Genomic DNA, 7,853 nt, shown 5'->3' with positions numbered 1-7,853 from the left:
CAGGGGTTGAATCTTGGAAACATTCAAGTAAGTACCCTGCAGTCCTAAAGTTGACTTTTTGTTAAAATCTCTAGTAAACTTTTGTTTGACTGTTTAGTATTTATATATGTTATAAATATTGTTAGATGGAGATAGATTCTAGTAAACACGTGAAAATCTTGCCGTTCAAAAAAAAAAAAAAAACACGTGAAAATCTTTTCAATATCTTAAATTCTATAAATAGGTTAATAAAGGGAGTACTATTGTGGTTTAAAAAATGGACTTTTATTTTTACTGTTTTTTTTTTTCTAAAAAAATCATTTTATTGACGAAAATATATATCTGTCACCAAAGACTGAAATAGTATGTCGGTAATCCCCACTTTTCTAGTAGTTGTCCTCTATAATCCTTTAAAATATCGGATTTGTCAAAAGTTTATTTTTTTAATGTTTTAAGTTTCTTTTTCATATTTCAAAATGTCTTGTGTGCGTCTGCAAGTACAAGTTTGACCTGTGTTTCATGTGTTTTTATTCTAAAAAAGTAAACACTTTGCGACCCTATTTGGCTTTGGATGTTAAAGTTCAAGTTACTTGGCTGACGAAGTTTTTCTGTTTTTGCGGTTTAGAAGGCAGGGGCAATATGGTCCATTTATTATTATTATTATTATTTATTTATTTTACTTTTTCCTGTTTTAATGATTTTAAAATGTAGAAAAGGATTATAAAAATATATAAATAAATAAAAACAGATTTGGGAAATCTAATATTATAAAGGATTAGAGTCAAATACAATATTTAGGTATTATGTTGGACAAATATATTTTGATGTTTAATAAGGAAATATGCAAAATTGTCTCAAAAATCAAACACCCCTCCAATAAAAATAAAAAACACACGAATAAAAAATCAAAAACACCTGTATAAAAATAAAATACACGTGTATAAAAAATCAAACCCAGTAAGAACACCAACTTTTCTCTTTTTTATTTGGTATCACACTGGCATATGCTTGGAGGATTTTGAGCTCGTGGAAAAAAGAAATGTTTTTTTTTTTTTTTTTTTGGATTTTAATTGGGTTTGTAGGAGGATCTTGGAAAATTTTCTAAGTGGGTGAAAGAAAGTTTCAAATGGAGACAGAGAGAAAATTATTAAAGGAAATGTTTGCAACTATTTGTTTATGTTGTTATTTGTAAGTAAAATAAATAGATTAACATCAGAATTTTAAAACTGCAATGTTGTAATCGCTATAATTGCATATCAGTTTCTTTGGAAAAAAAAACTCTGTAGTTATTAAATAATGACATTTGGAAAACAGGTATTAAATCGATTCGACACCAATTATTGTCTTATTGAAATAAAGATATGAACTTACCTGAAAATCAATAAATAGTTATTTATTTATGATTCTTTAAAATGAGTATATGCATTTTCATAACATCCATCACCCATACTGTTTATGTTTGTTTGACTTTAGAGGTCAAAGTTTACCCCTTTTTATTGGGATGAATGCAAGAAATAGCAACATAATTTCATTTATTTGTGTCTTATTGTGTTCAACTTCCAATTCCTTGTATAACAGCATTGTACTTTAAAATAAAAATCTTATTAAGGCATTGTACACTGAAATTTCTACCCAATTTAACATTGTACTTCTATTTTTTTCTTAATAAGACATTATACTTTAAAAAGTTTACTCTATTATAACAATAAAAATTGCTTTAAAGCAAATTGGTAAATTTGATATAATACGTAGATTATTTTTTGCTATAGTTTTAAATGCCTAGCAAAAATGCATGTAATATCAAAGTGGAACTTTCCAATGAATTTAGTTAAGGTGAAACATATGAAAGTGAAGTGTTAGCTCTATATCCTTGCTGAAGTTATACTGTTGGTCTAGTGGGTTATAATTAATACCAACAGAAGAAAACCAATCGAACTTTGGAGTACATGTTTTCCAATTGGTAGAGATATTTTTAGATGTTATACTTGGTTATTATGAAATATTTATACATGGATGAATCATTTGTTACCAGTTTTATACTTTTTTTTTTAATCCATTTTAGATGCTTAAAGATTTAGAATATGTCCAAAGTTTTCATCATCAACATTTAAGCATGTAACCCAGAGAAACCACATTACAGCATTATCAATAGTGCATCTACCATGATGTAAAAGAAAAAGCAAATTCATAATTTATTTATAATTAAAATCGAAAGGAAAGATTGGAAAGTGAAACCAACTCAAGATTGGCTAGCTTTCAAGAAGGAATTATTCCACATACAACATTCTTATAAACTAAGGATATTATCATCAATCTTTGAAAGTGGAGGGGCGATAAACCAAAAGAAAAGGAAAATAAAAAGAAAACAATAATAATCAAAGTCTATTATCATCGCTATGTATAAAACTATAAATCGTTGCAAGTAATGGGAAAAGAAAGGATGAATTTAAGTGAGAACAACATTATTTCAATGTATACTAACGGGTCTAATGATTCGAACAGTAAACCCTCAAAAACACAAAAGACATTCAGTTTATACCAATATTCAAACTAGACACGTGTGTTTTTTTTTTCGTATCAAATTTGACATGTGTTTTCCAATTTGTTATTATTCTGACCACTTGACCGGTCATCCAGGTTACATGCTGACGTGACATGAATACGTGTCAGTTTTGATGACGTGACATGCTGACATCATATGCTGATGTGTCAAAATTTTAATTTTTTTCCACAAAAAACACTAAGTTTTCATTTTTTTTTTCCGATTTTTGACACTATGTTTTTTGTTCCAAATCGAACATCATTTATCAAATTTTGTTCAATTTTCATCATTTTCCATTTGAAACTGTATAAATATATTTTTTTATTATATTTTAAACCATATAAATATATTTTTTTCGTTTAAAAACCACATTTTTATTTAAATACAAGTTTTTTTTTTTTTTTTTTTTTTTTTTTTTTTTTTTTTTTTTTTAACATTCAAAACATAATGTATAAATATTCATTAGTTATATCATGAGAATCAAACTAACTATAATCTACTAATAACATGTAAAAAATTTCACGGGTTGCAAACTTGACATCCAGGTTTTGATCAACAACACGACTTGAAACCTCCAAACTCTTTTTAAAGTGGCGTATTTAATATAAAGTATTGTTTTTATATAACTAATACATATTTATACATAAAATTATGGTTTGAATGTAAAAAAAAAACATTGTATTTGTACAAAACTATGGTTTTTAATTGAAAAAAAGCGTATTTATATTGTTTAAATGTATTAAAAAAATATTTATACGGTTTCAAATAGAAATTATTAACATTGAATAAAATTGAAAAAAATGATGTTTGCTTTGGAACAAAAAAACATAGTGTGCAAATTGAAAGGAAAAATTTAACTTAGTATCAAAATCGAAAAAAGTGAAAACTTATGTTTTTTTTAGAAAAAAAATTCAATTTTGATACGTTAGCATATAATGTCAATATGCCACGTCATCATGCCACGTCATCATGCCACGTCAACATGTAATCTGGTTAACCGGTCAAGTGGTCAAAATTGTAACAAATTGAAAAATACAGTGTCAAATTTGAGACAAAAAAATACAGTTTCAAATTAAAATTTTGGTGTAAACTGAATGTCTTTTGTGCTATTTAATTACCCTAAAAAAAATAGGATTCGAACACTGAACCTGTCTTTTTAAGAAGATAAAAATCGATAATGATCTACAAATGCGAGAACTAAAGTTATTAACAATTAACAAAACGTTACTGTTCATGCTTTGGTAATTTTTAGTAATTAGAGTTTGCACCCTTATTAGATGTGAAATGATTCTATGGGAAAAATGAATATATTTATATCCAATAAATGAAAATAAAACTGTTGCATGAGTCATTGGAAATTATTAAGTAAATTTCATATATTTGCGTACCTTGTAGTCATTACCAACTTTAGCTTGTATTCATAGCTAGTGGTAGTGTCCTTTAGTGCTCCAAGAGCTTTTCACCAATTGTTTAATACAAAAGAATGATTTTGATTGGTGAAAATCGTAATAGGAACACGAAAGCTACCTAAATATTCCGAAGCTTGACGTTACCTGAAAATTGTGAAAGTTTTTTAGCGATAAAGCTTTATGACGATAAGGAGTGAGAAGGTTAAAAAATCTGACTGATTCTTACATGGATGATAAGGTCGCTTCTGAACCTTGGAAGCCTAAATTGCAACAATTAGCAATATGTTTTATTGTTTTTATTAATTAGTATACGTAGTATAATTTATATTTAGCTATTACCTAATGAAAACAGTTAACTTTTGATCATATTGTATAATATCAAGGTAATAGCTTGGTTTACGCTGTATGTTCAATATTTTATTAAGGTTGATTTTGAAATATCATCTCTTGATCTCAAAAAAGAGAAGAATATGCAATTTAAAAAATGTTGATTCCACCATATATATATGTTGAGTTGGCGAAAATAGAGGAATATGCAATTAATATATATATATATATATATATATATATATATATATATATATATATATATATATATATATATATATATATAAGGCAAAAAAATTTAAATAATAATGTTTAAGATTATATATAATACAAATGTAAGCAAAATTTGGCAATATTATTAGATCCATGTATTGATACTTACCTTGTTTATTAGTTACAAAGACGTTTTTAAGCACAATGACTTCATATCTATAAAGAGAAAAATGTTCTACAATTTATGTAAAACAAATAAAAAAAATATCATTATCATTATATGTTTCAGCCTTGTTTTAGGTAAATATATGGGTGCTGATTATTCCACGGCGTTAATATTTCATCCAAGGATGGAGTTGTTAAGTTTGTCATGGTCCGGGAAAATCATGAAACAGTGGAAAGTGATGGTGGGGCTGGAGATCAATGGTGATGAGATGGAATTAAGAACAATAAGCACAAAGCAAACGAGTCTTTCGTTCATAAAAAAATTCGCCTTCATAGTTTTGTTTGTATATAACATTTTATGGGAATTTATTTGTAATGAGAATTTAATCCATCATGGGTGAGCAAATTGGTATGGAAGAACCAGGTCCACACTTGAAAGTCCTTTTGACTTTGAGAGAGATAAGATTCTATCTTTTATAGCAAGTGATTCTGCAACATTTCTACTACAGATTCTTACTGCAACATTTTCAGGTTTTCCAATTTGACAATATGGAACTTGTATCATATGATTAACATATACATACACGTGGAATCACACATACTCATGGAAACATACGCTGTGAAGGTTATAGTTCAGTACTTAGAAAATTAACATCAACTCAGAAACATACATAATAATTTATTGAAGGAAAATATTAAACAGTTTGTAGTAAAAATTATATATGGGTGTGTTTGGTTCCGGAACCAGGACGGAATCGAAACTGATTTAACCTAAACTGAAAAGTCTAGATTGATAGAACTGCTAATCCAACTGTTCGATGACATACCATTTCTGTTACGCTACATGTATTTTCGGGACAGTGATAAGTACTTTAGACATACTAGATTAGGTAACGAAAAACTTATATGATTAGTTAAGCAAATGCTTTCCGTTAGTTAATTGTTAACTTATGTTTTGACTCTTGATCTTATTTCCAAATAATAAGCTATTAAGGCATAGATAAGAGCTTAACATAACAACTGTTAAAGGACAATACTTCATAAATGGTCCATATGGTTTTATAAAATCTGAAGTTTGGTCCCTAATTTTAGAATACCTCACAGATGATCCCTGTGGTTTCCAAAATTTTAATGTTTAGTCCTTCCGGCATACTTCGTTACCATTTAGCCCTTAACTCTTTTTTCAATATTATATTGCAGGGGCGGTTTTGTCCTTTCACTTGTAACCTTCATTATTTAATACGACATGATTATATATTGTTTGCACGTCAACTCCACAACCCGTCCCTCTCCTAAGAACATACCCTGTTACAATTGTAATCATCACACCATTTCCATCTTAGAAGCAAGAATAAAAATTAGGATTTAGGGTTTAAGCAGAAGGAATCGCAATGGTGCTGTCAATATGGTGTTTGCGAGAAAAATTCGCAACCGTACAGGATTTGGGAAAAAGATACGGTATGATGCTACAAAAAATTATTTTTTTTCGTTGATTGTGTTCATGTAGAGATATCATTCATTTTACCCTTTTTTTGTGTTTGCAGAAGGAGATGACAACTATTTCACATTGCAGATACACTACATTGGTATCTTCACCAAAGCACCTGGAGGATATACATTGATGGTATTATAGCATATGTAGATGATGTTGACGCTGATTTATTTTCAGTTCATGAGTTTGATGTCATGGTTCGAGAACTAGGGTACAAAACTGAGCAAACCCTTTACTACAATTTATGTATCCCTGAATACCCTTTAGAATAGGCTTAATGTCTTTAGGTAATGACCAAGATGTACTTAATATGGGTACAAAATAAAGCATCAATTTCATCTTCCTTTAACTCAAGAAAAGGTAAAATCATTTTATGCAAACCCTTACCAGTTTCACAATCCAAATGAAGCTGAGTAATATTAAAATATAAACGTTTTGCAATCAAACAAAAAATGTTTCTCAGTTTCAAAAGTGCTCTATTGTCTCTCTTAAGGAAAATGTAACGCCTGTGTTTCCGGGCTTGCAATTTTTAGCAATGTAATAGTCTAGGTTAACCTTTGTAACCCGTTTTGAAATAATAAGAGTGTATTATTTGAGTATTATGTGTTTTGTGCTTAATTGCTTAATTATGTGGTTTGATTAATTAAGAATAAAAATAAGCATCAAAATTTAAGTGTAAAATAAACTTGATATCTTTGGTTAATGTTGTAGTAGTTGAAACGGGGTTTCCGAATATATATAGAACGCCCAAATCTGACTTCGTATGAGGAAGTTATGATTTATCGAAGTTTCGGCTTAGCGATGTGCAGCCCGAAATACTCGATTTGAGATCGAGCGGTTTTTAGCCGAAGCAATCTAAACGAGGATCGAAGGTCTCGTTGTTGGTATCGAAGCGATGAAAAGTTAGGCGAGAACGCACGTCAAACGAAGAAGTTATGAATTTATAACGAAGTTTTTTTGTCCCGGCCTATTAAAAACAAATAATAAAAATAAAGTTAAAATTAGCCGACGGAGTCTAAACGAAAGTTGTAGAGCGTAGTCTCACCTTCGCGTGGATATAAAGAACGTCGAAAACGGAGTTCGTATTAAAAAGATATGAATTTCCGAAGTTTATTAAATAATTTGTATTTAAATTTAATTGGAAAATCCGGCATTATCCGAAGAGGAGTCATCCGAAGTACGCCCCGCGTACTCGTGTACGCCCCGCGTACACCGAGGAATGTCGACACTCGCACTCGAGCACTTCAGATACGTAAGCAATGACGTTTCGGAGCAGTACGCCCCGTGTACTCCGAGGCTCCAGCCTCTTATAAATAGGAAGTGAGGGCAGCCGACTCAATTGCTATTTTCCTCTCTTCTCTCTCCCGTTTTGCATCGATTTGCGTGCCAGAAGTACCCCGAAGCCCCAATAATATTCCCGAGTCCTGAAGCAAGTCCCGAGATCCCGAGAAGTGCGGTTCCCGAGCCGAAGCTCTGCCCGCGAGAAGTTCGATTTTTGTAGAGATCTTCCAGATCTGCTGAGAATTACTACTTCTGCAAGTCGTAGTGTTGTCCGATCATCTTCTGATCAAGTGAGTGTATACTACCTTTCATAAACACGATAATAATACAAGTATGGTTTGAGTGTATTAAGTATATTGTTGTTTATATGTGTGAATGTGTATTCACTTTCTTCTATCTCATAGATATGATTATTCTCTATGAAATACGTGTTATGTGTGTGTGT

General features: G+C 30.1%; 1 long non-coding RNA gene across 2 annotated transcripts in view; it reads left to right on the top strand.

Annotated features, from left to right (window-relative positions):
* Window positions 1–6,486, top strand: part of LOC111884179 (uncharacterized) — a 7,396-nt gene extending 910 nt beyond the window's left edge. Inside the window, exons 3-5 of one of the 2 annotated variants that reach the window (XR_002847617.3) lie at window positions 1–27; window positions 4,760–6,093; window positions 6,180–6,486. The exon at window positions 1–27 is cut by the window's left edge and continues 52 nt beyond it. This is a non-coding gene — a long non-coding RNA (uncharacterized LOC111884179). Of the gene's footprint in view, window positions 2,893–4,759; window positions 6,094–6,179 lie in introns of those variants that run through there. The other variant, XR_002847618.3, reaches the window with a different exon arrangement.
* Window positions 6,487–7,853: the final 1,367 nt, after the last annotated feature.

Source organism: Lactuca sativa, chromosome 3 (genome assembly GCF_002870075.4).
Source record: "Lactuca sativa cultivar Salinas chromosome 3, Lsat_Salinas_v11, whole genome shotgun sequence".
NCBI lineage: Eukaryota > Viridiplantae > Streptophyta > Magnoliopsida > Asterales > Asteraceae > Lactuca > Lactuca sativa.
The sequence above is the reverse complement of the archived record's forward strand: the minus strand, read 5'-3'. Positions and strand labels throughout refer to the sequence as shown.